This window comes from Hippopotamus amphibius, chromosome 2, assembly GCF_030028045.1.
Source record: "Hippopotamus amphibius kiboko isolate mHipAmp2 chromosome 2, mHipAmp2.hap2, whole genome shotgun sequence".
Taxonomy (NCBI): Eukaryota; Metazoa; Chordata; class Mammalia; order Artiodactyla; family Hippopotamidae; genus Hippopotamus; species Hippopotamus amphibius.
This window is the reverse complement of record NC_080187.1, coordinates 163,060,586-163,073,862: the sequence shown is the minus strand read 5'-3', so window position 1 is coordinate 163,073,862 and position 13,277 is coordinate 163,060,586. Positions and strand designations below refer to the sequence as shown.

Genomic DNA, 13,277 nt, shown 5'->3' with positions numbered 1-13,277 from the left:
GAACGCTAGGCGCTGAGAAAGCTGGTCCGTTCCTACAGGGGGTGGTGCAGGCCACATGCAGGAGGAGACACAAGGTGGGCAGGGTTGACGTGAATACTCTGGAAGCTGGGCTCTTTATTAGGAAATTAGTGGACTAATTTTTTTTTTTTTTTTTTTTGGGGGGTACACCAGGTTCAATCAACTGTTTTTATACACATATCCCCATATTCCCTCCCTTCCTTGACGCCCCCCCCTCGATTCCCCCCCACCCTCCCTGCCCCAGTCCTCTAAGGCATCTTCCATCCTCGAGTTGGACTCCCTTTGTTATACAACAACTTCCCACTGACTATTTTACAGTTGGTAGTATATATATGTCTGTACTACTCTCCCGCTTCTTCTCAGTTTCCCCTTCACCCCCCACCCCCTCCCATACCTCGAGTTCTCCAGTCCATTCTCTGTATCTGCTTCCCTGTTCTTGTCACTGAGTTCATCAGTACCATTTTTAGATTCCGTATATGTGAGTTAGCATACAATATTTGTCTTTCTCTTTCTGACTTACTTCACTCTGTATGACAGATTGTAGTTCTATCCACCTCATTACATATAGCTCCATCTCATCCCTTTTTATAGCTGAGTAATATTCCATTGTATATATATGCCACATCTTCTGTATCCATTCATTTGTTGATGGGCATTTAGGTTGCTTCCATGTCCTGGCTATTGTAAAGAGTGCTGCAATAAACATTATGGTACAAGTTTCTTTTGGGATTATGGTTTTCTTTGGGTATATGCCCAGGAGTGGGATTACTGGATCATATGGTAGTTCTATTTGTAGTTTTTTAAGGAACCTCCAAATTGTTTTCCATAGTGGCTGTACCAACTTACAGTCCCACCAACAGTGCTGGAGAGTTCCCTTTTCTCCACACCCTCTCCAACATTTGTTGTTTCCAGACTTTGTGATGATGGCCATTCTGATTGGTGTGAGGTGATACCTCATTGTGGCTTTGACTTGCATTTCTCTGATGATGAGTGATGTTGAGCATCTTTTCATGTGTTTGTTGGCCATCTGTATGTCTTCTTTGGAGAAATGTCTATTTAGGTCTTCTGCCCATTTGTGGATTGGGTTATTTGCTTTTTTGGTATGAAGCTGCATGAGCTGCTTGTATATTTTGGAGGTTAATCCTAGTGGACTAATTTTTTTTAAAAACCTGGTTCTATTTATGTGTCCCATGTATCTCACCCACAGGAGTAGCTAACTCTCTACATCGTCTTCTTCCCCTCCCGATTATCCTAGAGTCAAACCTTCTTGAAAATTACCAACCCTCCTTCTCCCTCACTGGAGACATTCTTTGTCAGGAAGATCGAGTCACACGCCCAAAGCTCTAAGTTCTGTTTGCTGGATTTATCATCTGCTGTCTGCCCAGGAAGATTATTTCAATTCAGTATCAGTTTCATTCACTTAAAAGGAAGTTGTCATCTCACGACATGAGAAGCCCAGGGGAAGGACAACCTCTACGATTCATTCCTCCAGTAGCCCAACAAGATCATCAGAAACTAAGTTCTCTCCATCTTTCTGCTCTTGCCGCCTCGTCCTCAGCCTTGCTTCTCACTTAACATGTGTAGCAATAGCAATGTCCAGATGCAGAGGAGTCTTTTGCAATGTTTTGATTTCTTTTAAAACTTCTCCCAAAAGCTGAAATCAGCAGACGTCCCCTAACGTCATGCAGTTGAAGTGTATCACGGTCCATGCGGTCATCCTCGGAGGCATTCTGGACATTTCCCTTTCTCTACTGTACCGTATTCAATCTGTCAGCACGTCCAGCCAGTTGTTCCTGCAGCTGGTCCTGAATCTGACCAGATCTCACCACCTTCCCCACCACCACCTGACCCGGGACTGTGACCACAGCGTCCCCAGTGGTGCCTCTGCTTCCCATCCCTCCCCTGCAGTCTCAGCACAAGAGTGTGATCACGCTTCAGCTCTACTAAAAACTGCCATGTGGACCCACCTCTGGACCTGTGTACAGGCTGTTCTTTCTTCCTAGAACACTATTCCACCAGCTATCCAAATGGTCACTGCCTCACTTCATTCAAATCTGTAGTCAGGTACCACCTTCACAGTGAGAGCTTTCCTGGCCTAGTTAAAATTACACCTCTGTCTCCCTATATCCCCTTTGGTCCTCCCCGTCTTGTTTTTCTCCATCACATTTCCTACCATATAGCATACTATATAGTTTAATTACTCATCTTTTTTTTTTTTTTTAACCTCCTAAGGGAATGTAAGCTCTATTGAGAATGGGTTTTTTTTTTTTTTTCTTTTTTTCCACTGCAATAACTTCAAAACCTAGAACAGTGAAAGGAACCAGTAGAAGCTTATTAAATACTTGTTGAATGAATAAATTCTGAAACCAGTTGTAGGCAACTAGACCCACAGTGGCTTTAACCAATCATGATTCATGCCTGGGGCTGAGCTCGCTTCCCCTGAGTAATGTAGCTGGGCGGGGGGAGATCTGTACGCAGGAGAGATAAATGCCCGTGGAGAGAGGGGGAGGGGGAGGTGCAGGGAGTAGGGTATTTTTAAGGAAAAAAGGACAGGAAGAGTCTTGGGTAAGCAATCAATAGTGCGGACTACATTCCTTGATTTTTTTCCCCTTTTTAAAAACGAGAGATAATTATCAAACTTAATCCTGAGTCAGGATAAATATCTTGTCATTGATTCTATATCTCCCCCACATTTTATCATCTCTAACTTTGGGGTGCATCTTGCAATCACTGTTATCTCATGATTCTATAATTGGCAGTATTTTTTTCTTAGTGCTTCATGAAAGGATGGGGTACCTTAAATTGATGATGTCTTAGAGTCAATGAAATCCCATAGTAGCCTTTGAAATAGCAGACGCTTCTGAAGTATGAGGCAATACCAAGGACGAAAGGATGTTATCATCATTGTCCAATGTTATCATCATTGTCCGTAGACACATAAGCTGGCTGCTGTTTTGCAGTTTTAAAATCTCTCATGATCTCCCACAAAGCTGGACATTCTCTTTGTCTCTTGCCTTCTTATTGGGAGGCTTTGATTTAAGATAATGTCTGAGCGGAGAAGCTTCGTTCAGCAGTGTCATTTGACCCAGATTGTATGTTTTTATAGCCTGAGCCAATTAGTTAAAGTGACTTTGACTATAATAGGGACCTGTGACATTCCTCAATATTATTGCATTAGTCACCCTGGAACAGTTTCTGCCTTGTGTTTGTCATCGGGCTCTGACTGTGCCTTCTTTATCCTGATATTTATATGATTGGTTGCTGTCCTATAAAATAATGACCTTTGAGTCCTTGAAATTAAACCCTCTCTGATTTTATTTCAATAAGTCCTTGGCACTCAGTGGAACTGTGTGAATCACCTTTATTGTTCTGATTACAAATCAAGGGTTTTCTTTTTTCTTTCCAACCTTTTTAATCTATATTAATCAAATGAGGGTTGTGCTGGGAGTCAGGAAACTGGGGTTGTGCTCCCGACTCTGTGCCTGGGGGTGGGGTAAACCTAGACAAATCGCTTACCCTCCTCTCCTCTCATTTTCCTTGCTACACATGGGGAGATTGTTCGAGATCATCTAGCTCTCTAAGTGCGTGCTGGAATGGGCTTGTGGTACCAGGACCAATCTATGTTTAACTTGGGCTGCAGTTCCAGCCTCCTCCTGCACTGGCGGAGGGCTGGACCTCATTGAATACACTGACTTATCTATGAAATAAAGTTAGATAAGCACGGACCATGAACTCCTTGAGGGCAAGACAATGTCTCATTGATCTTTGTAACCAGTCGCTACACAGACACTCCTTGAAAACAAGGACAGTCATCTATGTAATTTATTTCTGTATCCCCAGTGCCCCGCAGAGTGTAAGTACCTCATACATATTTTCTGAATGAATAAATAACTGAACGGTGGTACACCAGATACTATTTCCCCTCAGCCTTGATGGGAACCAGAGTTTTCCATTCCTTCCGTGCTTTGCTTCTCTGTTCTTCCCTATCCTGTTTTTCTCCTTCTCCATTTACATTTATTTCTTTTCCTTTTTTTTCCCCTCATTGGTATCATGTCATTTTTCATCAGTATAAGTGGTAGTCTCTTTTTTTGTGGTAAAATACAAGGGTGAGTTGAAAATGATCCGTACTCTGGCTGTAAAATTTATAGCAGTTTTAGTATAACCGGAGCGCAGATAATTTTTGACTCACCCTCGTATATGTGACACAGAAGTGACCACTTTGGCCATGTTTAAGTGTCCAGTTCAGTAGCATTAAGTACATTGATACTGTGCCACCATCACCGTCCATCTCCAGAACTCCTCCATCATCCTAGACAGAACCTCTGTACCCGTGAAACAAGTGCTCCCCCTCGGCCCCTCCCCCGAGCTGCTGGGAACCTCTACTGTATTTTCTGTCTTTATTAATTTGCATGTTCTAGGTGCCTCGTAGATGTGGAATTCCACCTCTTCCTTTTACATTGAGGGGTTTTTCTCTTGCTCCTTCTGACCCTTCTTCGCTCTTACTTTTCCTTTTCGTTTCTGTTGTTCCCTGTAGCTGCCCTCTCCATGCATTGGCTTATCTTCCTCGGTCCTTTTCTGCACCCTTCCTTGCCACCTGCTACAGGGCACTGCCTTAACATTTTCTTGTTTCTTATCTTCGCACATAATTTTTAGGCTTTTCATTCATTCTTTTATAAAGTTGGTCTGTTATATTTAAATGTGTCACAGAACACTTAAGGGCAGAAATATGGCTCTTTAAACATTTTTGAAAGCATGTTTCTGGAAAGGGCTAGCTCATAAAATGACAGCACTAGAAAGCTAGAGAGGAGAGGGGAGTTGATGTAGTTAGAAGGGATTTGCCAGAGAAACCTTCACCTGTTTGAAAACCACCATAGGATTTATACAAACGTAGGGACTGTCAAATAACCTAAGCATTCTCTGGCACTTTTCTTCTGATCATGTTCTCTCCCCCTCTCAAAAAAAAAAATCTCAGAGAGAGACGTTTCTCAGTGGCATAAGATAGAAAGGAAACCTAGAGTTCAGCTGCAAAGGCAAACTGAGTCCTTCTCTCTGATAGGCAGTAAGTTCGGCCCTCTCAGTACTGGTGTTCAATACTAACTTTTCCCTGATATCTCAACTGCCAGAGCAAGCAGAAGCAGACTCATTGGGGAAAGTTGTGGACAGTACAAGCACCAGCCCTTTAAACACACAAACATAGCGCACAGAGATAGATATTGTAGAATAATACGTGTACATTTCATAAAATCTTAAAAATTAAGTAAAAATTAAAATCACTCCAAATACCTAGTATCCTTTTGCCCACCTTCTCACACACTTCTTTCCATGTACCAGAACACGCTGAAATGTATTACCTCCAAAAATGAAAAAAAGCTAAAGATCTCTAAGTAAATTACAACTAATAAATCTAGATTTAGTTTAAACAATGCTATAGAAGCAATTGTGGGTATTTTAGCGTGGGTGGTCATAGACAATGGATCCTCCTTAAAATGGGAAAAATAAAAGAGCTGATCTCAGAGAGTGTTGTGACAACTAAATTAAATGTGTATGTAAATCACCTGGCATTAATCCTAATTCCCCGTACCTCAGACCTGCTATGCACAAAATAAAATGGCTATTAAGAAAATCTAGCCTATCACCCAGCATGTGGATTTAAAATCATAACATTGCAAATGTTAGGATACCTGCTTTTGTAATGATTTGCTTTTTAAAAACTCCAAATAGGAGTTAATTCACGCTTCTTCGGTTTTTTTGGTTTCGGGAAGCACAGGTCATTGGCACATGCAGCCAAGAACCAGCAGCTGTTTTGCAAACTCAAAACTACCCTGTGGTCTTAAGAATAACTCTCCTATTCCTTCCACTCTTTTTTCCCCTTTCTCAGTATTTCGAGATTCCTGTTTTGTACCTTTTACTGTTGCTGCATCTGTAGAATCTGTATGTGTTTTTCTCATCCTCTTAGCCCTTTGTACTCAGCTTTTCAGACCTCCCTCTCTGGTTTCTTTCTTAGTACCCTACATCTTTCTTCCTCCTCATTTTTATTCCCTGTTTAATTCTCTCCTCTCCTCATTCGCATTTGCATTTTTCCTGTTCACATTTATTCTGTAGCACTTTCTAGTAAAACCAGTGACTGTAAAATTTTCTTACCACCTCTCAGTCAGGTTCATGATACCTATCCATTTCGGAAATTTATCAGCCTAGAAATCTTTTACCCAAAGTCATGTTAATGATTATAGTACAACCAGGAATGTTAGTGAATATATGAATTTTGAGAACAAAATAGTAACATGTCAATAGTTTGGTTTTTTTGCCCCGATATTAATAAGACTCACATTGGATGTGGTATTCCAACACCAGGTCCCTCATAAGTACGCAACAAATGTTTGCTGCTCACATGTAACGTACATGCATCAAGCCTGTCCTTCATGTGGATTTATTTGATTCTCCCAGCAGCCTCCTGATGTTGGGTAAGCCATGTAATATCGTGGGCTTCACAGGGATAAGGGAGTAGGTGGAGGAGAGATACATGATTGACTTGAGACTGTAGAGCTTTTCAGTTGCGAAGCCAAACCTAGAACTCAAGCTTCCGAACTCCAAGGCATTGCCGCACCTCGCCCAAGGCGCTGCTCTCCATGCTGTGGCCGTCCTCCTGGCCAAGGGCACCACTGTTGTTCTTCCAGGACAGGATTTTCTGCTCTGAGACCGGGGGACTCCTGACCATCACTATCCATTCCTGCCCCTTGATCCACCCAATAGTCCTAAAAGTAGATGTTAGAACCAGCCTGCAGAGATCTTAGCAGTCCCAACTACAACCATAAAAGCTGGCATTTACTCAGGGCTCATCACGTGCCAAGAGATGTGACTTACATGGATTAGTCCTTGTATTCCACTGTACACGGCAATTTCAGGTGATTGCAATTGCGTTCTCTAAATACTATACGTATTACTATGTATCTTATCAAACATTACTAAAATTGTTTTGCAGGGGAGACATATCTGCCCATATGAGGGGAAAAGGAAAAGAATCCAAGTCATAAAGAAAGTAAAATAAAATCAAAATAGAACCAATGAATCTGGTCTCCAAGTCCTTTCCCTTTCTGCACTGAGTCGCCAATCTATGCCATTAGCCTTACATAACCCAGCACTAAGCTAGTGATATAGGGAAGTAAATCTTTATATTTAAGATTCTCTCGGCTATTTGTTCTCAATGCTAAAGGTCTTCTTGCCATAGAGAGGAGCTATCTCTGCTCTAGGTGGAGTCAGCCCTCCATATCCGCAGCTTCCACAGCTGCGGTTTCAACCAGATGTGGACGGAACCTTTGGATACCAAGGGCCGACTGTGCTATGACATTTTATATAAGGGACTTGAGCATCCCTGGGTTTTGGTGTTCATGGGGGGAGGAGGGCCTCCTCAAACAAATCCCCCGTGGATCCCAGGGATGACTGTACCTATAACACCTCCCTGTAAGACCCTCCTAATATGCCTGTGTTGGTTGTTGGGGTATTGTCAGCAGATCAGAGCAGAATTGGGGATGTTATAATGAGAGGGAAATAAAGAAATCCCATGTCTAGGAAGAAGGAACACTAGTGCAGAAATCATATCAATGAAGCGTGGTGGGGGGGGGGGGAGGGTGGGAAACTCATTGCCAAATATAAATCCCAAAGAAAATAAAATAGTCCTGACAATAAAGATTATCATATTACCGATATGAAAAGAGAAAAGCGTGGGTCTAAGTGCACTGAAAAGTTTCCCTTCAGTCTTGAGTGATTCTTCTCCAGAGCCTCCCAGGAGTGCAAGCCTATAATTTTAATTATATCTTGGCATTCTCATAAAGCAAACAGCCTGTTCAGGTAGTATTTATTACCTGTTAGGAAGAATGCTTATGAATATGCTTCACAAATTCCAACCGCAGTGATCTACAATGGGCCTTTTCAAGGACAGAAGGGGTGAGCTGGGATGCACGTCAGAGAAAAGTTGCTCATTAAGGGAAGGTTTGTTATCCGGGAGCGTATAATTAAGGTGACAGTCCCAGCTTCTGTGACAGCCAACACTCGGGTGGTTGTTTGATTGCTGTGTGGGTCAGGGATCAGCTCCTGCTACAAGATGTAGCCACATTAGTGTGTTAGTGAACAGGTTAGGAAGTAAATTACAGCTGCCTTTCTCAAGCACATTACTGTCGGTCTTCATTGTTTTGTTTTTACTGTACATCAGCAGGACTATGGCTTCTGAAGACTTTGTGTGACAGGTTAGGCATTTTATCCTTTGAGTAAACAGTAATCATGGTGTGAAGAAAGTGGGGCATTGGAGAATTTTTCCTATTCTTTGAGAATTCCACTCTTCCTTTTTAGTTTGCTCCAAGGGCTCATTGGGGATACATATATTAAGCCCTTTAAATAGTTCATAATAAATCTTTGTCTCAGGCTGATTCTGACAGTTTTTTAAAGAGTCTTTTAAGAGAGAATCCTCAATCATTTGTTAATCCATGGGGTGATCTTCAGACTTCGGGAAAAAAATAACAGCCAGGGCTCTTGGGTAGTGAAAATACAATGTAGGAAAAAGATATATAAATATGGAAAATCCCAAGAATATCATCTTACTGAGATTACTTACATGTCCTGCGTGTATCTAAATGCTTTCTTTCTTCCCTAACAAGCCACAAAGAGAAAGGAAAATAATTGTCAACATAGGATTGTTACTAATGATTTCATGTTTTCGGACTTCTATGCATCTCCTAAAATGTTAGGCTTCAAACTGTGTAAGAGAATATTCTTTTTAAAGTAAACTCATTCTCTTGGTAGAAAGATAATTTCTTCTTTGCCCTTGTTTCCCCTTTAAGGCTACTTCTGCCTTCCCCTAAATTGCTTACATGCACACTGCTATTTTACCTGGTTGGGGAGAGGCATTCGCCTTTTCGAGTAAGGATTGTAGATGTTGGTTATTAGTGTCAACCAAAAAACTTTGAAGGGCAAGACATAGCTTTCAGAATAAAGACCTTTCTAGGTTGGCTTTTATGTATTTTAGCTTCCATTTTAGATATAAGCTAGTTTGTCAAGTATATTAGATCTTGATAATTTAAAGAATGTAATATGATTTTAGCACCGAAAGAATAATATGTGACACTTATCAGAAAAAGGAAATTCAGTACTGTCTCCCATGTAAACAATTAATACCAGTAATCATTACAATACCTGTGCATTATTTGTGCGACAAGTGGAAAATATTCTAAAGCCTCTCTACAGAATAAAAGAGCGCTCGATCGCAAGTGTTTTATGAATAAATGATTTGCTATCTCAGGGAAACTTATCTGGATGTATTTGGTTTGGCTTGTAACTGAAGTGATTCAGGAGGAAACTAAAGAACGCAGGCATATCTCTGAGTCAAACATGAGAATAAGCATCACGAGAGGGGCATTTCCTCTGGGTATATGATCTGAACCGTTATGTCATTTCTAAAATGCAGCTTCTCAAGCTATTAAAAAATACTAAGGACTTTACTAATGACATGCAAATAGAGTTTGTCAGAAATAAATGCAATAATAAAATGGAGAAGTGGGCAAAGGAGAGCCTACTGTTATAGATGGATTCATTCTCCGGTAAGGTCAAATAATTGAAGACTTAGAGCAAGGGCAACCGTAAGTACCTGGAGTCCCTGCTGTGGAGGGGATTAACCACAAAACAGTTATGACGAATGAGGTGGGAGCGTTCTGCTACCAGGCAACAGGAGATATGCAGTGCCAGTCTTTCATCAGTTGGCGTTATAGAGTATACAGTTCAGTCCCAGATGCCATCTGATATAATGCTAAAGTGTTGATGTTAAAAATATCGAGCACATCATTAGGTGTGAAGTAGGAAAGGGGTCAGTAATTATATAGTATCAACACATTTGCTTTGCACCCAGGTTGAGAAAAGGCTGCTTCTATCCCACTTTCACCATCACCATTAGCAATAAATAGCCTTTATATTTTTAAATTGAAGGAAAAAGGGTAATTCTACAACAAAGCTCATTGCGAACAACATACATAGAATCATTGAAAAATGGCTGCTTTTTTATCCTCATCACTTGGGAAGACTATGCATAACCTTGAAGACAGTATTCAGATGACCTAACATCAAGTTTGGATATGGAAATGATGCCTACATGTATATGAGCTGACCAGGGTCCTCAGGATGGAGCTCTGTCTTCCTCACAGCAAAGCAGGGCTACTTCTGTCAAGGGATTAGAGACTTTGTGTAAGCTACTGAGATGGAGCAGTGGTCATTGAAACTTACTGGGATTATAAGAGAAAGGAAAATTTGCTTAATTAAAGATGTCAAAAATAGACATTTGTTAGCAAAATAGCAGATATAGAGCATTATCAGATTATTCTGGGAGATAATTATTGCAAAGTAGAAATAATGTTACTAAGAATATTCTCCAATAAATAAGTAAATCTCAATTCTTTATTGATGATGGATTTGTTACAGCACTTCGACCTGAAAACATTTTGAAAAATAACTACTTCAAGATGTGCTGGAATAGAGCCATAAGAAAACCAACAAATTCTAGCTACCTAGTCAAATTCCTCCTGTATGATAAAAAAAAATAATAAATTAGCAGAAGATACTGACTCAGGAGACATTTGTAGAGACCTACCAACCCACACTGTCCTCTACCCCCCAGAACACACATGTTCACACAGGAAAATAAAAATGGGCCATTGTGCTGGACCCCATATCTGAGAAGGCAGTTTTGAAAAAGCCACACCATCACACCAACATTCACTTGGATTTTCAATTATTGCCGGGTTCTGTAACACTCTCTGATGAGAAAGTTCCAGCCATTCAGAACTTTTTCTGTGTCAAACAAATGTATCCCAGGCCAATCTCCTAAACTCCTCCATTCTTCATTCCCGCTAACCACGTGACTCTCTCACACGGACCCCTTCCTCAGTGCCACAGAGTCCTCATTCTTCCATAAGCAGGATGCCAGAGTTAACAAAGAAAAATACAGAATTCCCAATTAAATTTGAAATGTACATGCAGTATTTGGGTCATACTAAAAAACAGCAGTCATTGTTGATCTAAAATTCAAATTTAACAAGGTGTCCTGTATTTTCATCTGGGAACCCTCAACTGTGATGGCCACCATCTTTTCCATAAACCTCACTTCTGCCTCTTCACATTTATTGAAACCCTTCTCCCTTGGAGCCCACAACTCTTGAAACTCATTCTTAACAGAGGTCACGATTCAATCCTATGCTTCCGATTCTCCCAAAATGAAAGAGCAAGGGTTATCATCCGGCACTCCCACTGCCACTTCCGCACCATTTCCCCAACATCAACACTTAAAAACTTCCTCAAAAAAAAAAAAAAAAAAAAGCAGCATTCTTTACCTGTTTTCAGTGTCTCTTTCCGTCAACACCCACACCTTCCATCCACCTTCCTCAATGGTGAAGACTCGTGCTCTGAGGTCTGTGCAGCCGTCTCCACCAGGAGGCAACAGATGCCAGTGTCAGAGTTTCCAGGATGGGTAAGGATTCCACACACATTTCCTTGACTGCCAAAACTCAACAAACTTGTTTCTTGAGCCACCCATTGGCACAGCCATTCCTTGACCTTTAACCATGCTTCATTTTTAAAATGCCAAGTATCTGTTCGAAAAAAAATAGAGAAAACTTTTCTAAGGTATGAGAGCAACTAAAGAAGTTACAAAGGGAAAGATGTATAGAGTTCTGTATATAAAATTAAAAAACATATGTATCAATGAACATCATAAACAGAAGTAAAAGGCAAAAAAAGGAAATATTTTCAAGAAATATGGCAAAGATAGTATCCTTAATATATATAAGTATCTTATTAAAATTGATAAGAAACAGACAAAAACTCAATTGGAAAATAGAGGACATAAATATATGAGTCACTGAAAAAATTCAAATGGCCAGTATGTATTGACATTATTCAACTTCATTAGAAATAAAAATGCAAATTAAACACATAAGATATTTTTATATATTGCTTTTCAGAGTACCTTCTACTAATTTAATATTTTTATCAAAAAAAAGAACAAATATTAAGATGACAATTAATATGAACATCATCAAACATTGCTGATAAACATGCACACTGATACACAGCACAGCTTTTCTGGAAAACAATTTGTACATATTAGCTTTTTAAAAAAGCTTATGTTCTTTGACCCAGTAATACTTTTTCTAGAAATCCACCCTAAGAAGTGATAAGAAAGTTGAAGGAAGATTAATTTCAAAGAAATGTATCACCATGCAATGGAATATTAAACAGCCAGGAAAAAATAGTGTGTTTGAAAGTGATGAACTGATATGGGTATATGCAGGTACACCCATTTCTTATTTTTAAAGCTGCCTTGTAACCAAGGCCACTAGAGCCTCAACATCCTTTTATTTCCCAAACAGTGTCTAATAAAAGCCCAGATATTATAACATAGTGAGCTGTGACTTTTTTAACATTAAAAAATGTGGGAGATACTCAGGTATGATCCCAATTTTGAAATAAATATATAAATAAGTAGTAAATAAAGCAGCAGCAAAACATGGTGTTAATAGTGACTGTAGCTGGGTGATAAGGTTACTTAGGGATTTTTTTTTCTTATTTATACTTTTGCATATCTTCCAAATTTTCTATGAACATAGAAAAATAGAGATAAAAAAGATAAACTTGTTCAAAAGCAACAAATGGCATTCTCACAAATCATTCTGGGAACAAAGCCTCCCTTACTGGCTGTCTCACCCATGTCACCACCCCCAGCCCACCCCTACCCCCATCATTCTTTCCTATTCCCCAGCTCATCACTCTCTCCATTCTCACTTGCTTGTCTCTTAATCCTTTGGAGTCCCTCACTCTGTTGTCTTTCTTTCATTCCCATTGAGCTGGTTCCCATCCCTGGGAAAAGCCCACTGTCCTGAGCATTGCCTGGAAAAACCACAAAGCCATTATTATTATGGTACCCTAGAAAATCAGTGTGCTTGAATTTAAGCCATGCAACTTCTAACCACTGTGTAATCTTATTGCTTATTTTCTATTGATTCTAACTTGCTTTGCCCACGTGGGCTGCTCCACAGCTTTTTCACTTGCAGAATCCTCTCCTTCTCCCTCTTCCTTTAACTCAGCAACCTTTACTCTATTGAGATTAAGTTGTTCAACCTGGTTCCCATCACCCTCCCCTCTCTCCCTTTTTCACTCATCCTTTTTTTCCTTCCCCCCATTTCAGAGGCTCACCTCTCTTTCTCTGTTACTGATGAAATATCCTT

At 40.2% G+C, this 13,277-nt stretch overlaps 1 protein-coding gene and 1 long non-coding RNA gene across 4 annotated transcripts in view; one reads left to right on the top strand and one right to left on the bottom strand.

The window, feature by feature from the left end:
• Positions 1 to 13,277, top strand: part of NPAS3 (neuronal PAS domain protein 3) — an 854,881-nt gene that overhangs the window by 768,749 nt on the left and 72,855 nt on the right. The gene's annotated exons all lie outside the window — the stretch shown is intronic.
• The window catches only part of LOC130846643 (uncharacterized), a 172,635-nt gene continuing 170,747 nt past the window's right edge, over positions 11,390 to 13,277 (bottom strand). Inside the window, exon 3 of the long non-coding RNA XR_009051598.1 lies at positions 11,390 to 11,642. This is a non-coding gene — a long non-coding RNA (uncharacterized LOC130846643). The remainder of the gene's footprint in view (positions 11,643 to 13,277) is intronic.